A 1,911-nucleotide genomic window follows, 5' to 3' on the forward strand; every position below is an offset into this window, starting at 1 on the left:
TTTTAGTAGAGACAGGGTTTCACCATGTTGGTCAGGTTAGTCTCGAACTCCTGATCTCATGTGATCCACCTGACTTGGCCTCCCAAAATGCTGGAATTACAGGCATGAGCCACCATGCCTGGCCAGAGATTTCTTAAAAAAAACTAAAAGTAGAATTACCATTTGATTCAGCGATCCTACTAATGGGTATCTACCCAAAGGAAAAGAAATCAATATATCAAAAGGAAATCTGCAAACTTGCATGTTTATTGCAGCACTATGCACAATAGCTAAGATATGGAATCGACCTAAGTGTCCATCAATGGTAGAATAAAGAAAATGTGGTATATATACACAATGGAATACTGTTTAGCCATGAAAAGAATGAAATCATGTCATTTGCAGCAACATGGATGGAACTGGAGATTATTATTATTTTTTTCATCACAAACAGGACTTTTTATTTGCCACTATTATAAGTCTGAACTTTAAACAGATTCTTGGACTGGTCATTCATATCCATCAGCTCATTCAACTTTAGCACCTGTCTTGTCCCCAGTGGCTTTTCCAGAACTACTGCCTTCACCATGAAGCTCCATGAGTTTTCCCAATTCAAACTTGAACTTCTTCAGCATTATTACTTTTCTAACAAGGACATCATGGAGAGGGTAAATAGATTGGCAAGCCTTTTCTATGTCTTTTCCAATGCTGTCTAGAATCAATTTATTGTCCACTTCTTTCAAGTCATTTGTCTGCACCTCTTGGGTCATGATTTCCATCACCTTCTGGATTTGGCGGACCTGTTGTTGCTCAGCATAAGAGGTCTTCCGTATCTGATTGTTGCTTTTTTAGTAAAACCAATACAGAACAGATGAAGCAAGTAACCATGAGTAGTCTTGACATCAACGTGAGCTTCAATCATTGTCTGCCATTTTTTGACCATGGAACACATTTTGTCACGAATAAGATCCATGCCATGGAAGTTAGTCAGGCAGTTTTTGCCCTGAACATCTTCAGTAATCAGCTTGAATTTTCTAAATGCAACTTCATCATTCTGCAAATCAGCAAGACTCACTTCAAACACACGATCCTTGAGGCCATGGGATGCAATTTTGGTTCCTTGGGTCCTGGTGACTAGCGGCTTTCCAATATTTCTTATATTGAACATAGCAGCTGCTTTCACATTATACCAATCTTCCTTGGAAAATGGATCAATCACTTTCTTCTTGGCTCCCTTTTTGCTGCCTTTTGTAAGGCACTTGTTCTTGCCAACCACCATGTTGCTGCTCAGAGAGCCACAAGACCTGGAGGTTATTCTCTTAAGTCAAAAAAGCCAGGCACAGAAAGACAAATATTGCATGTTTTCACTTATATGTAGGAGCTAAAAAAATTGAACACACGGAGCTAAAGAATGGAAAAACAGATAATAGAGATGGAAGAGACAGTAGTGGGGGGCGGGCGGATAAAGACAAGTGTTAAAACATACAAACATACAGTAAGATAAAAGGAATAAATTCAATATTCCACAGCAGAGTAGGATGACTAAACTTAACAAAAGTGTGTTGTACTCACATGACGGACACCCTGAATGCCCCTTCTTGATCACTATGTATTATATACATATAACAGATTTTCTCATGTACCGCATAAATATACACAAATAAATTTTTTTAAAAAGAAACTGGAACTAGCTCAGGAAGAAAAGGGAAGTATGTGACTCAGATAACCAAACCACAGCAGGAGCAAGTGACTGGAATCAGGGACTCCAACATCCCCTGAGTGCTCCCAATGCCTCTCCTTTCCGTGGAAGGGCTTCATTTTCTCCTGCTGGAGACTGGCCTCTTCCATGAGCATGGGTCATAGCCATTGGAAGCCTCCAGACTTATTCTCACAGCTTTGTCACACTTTCCACCCACTGTAAAAATAAAAAGG

General features: G+C 39.7%; 1 pseudogene; it reads right to left on the minus strand.

The window, feature by feature from the left end:
• Window positions 1-467: 467 nt before the first annotated feature.
• Window positions 468-1,258, minus strand: LOC116456969 (small ribosomal subunit protein eS1-like; annotated as a pseudogene).
• Between the last annotated feature and the right edge of the window lie 653 nt (window positions 1,259-1,911).

This window comes from Hylobates moloch, unplaced genomic scaffold (assembly GCF_009828535.3).
Source record: "Hylobates moloch isolate HMO894 unplaced genomic scaffold, HMol_V3 SCAFFOLD_3, whole genome shotgun sequence".
Taxonomy (NCBI): Eukaryota; Metazoa; Chordata; class Mammalia; order Primates; family Hylobatidae; genus Hylobates; species Hylobates moloch.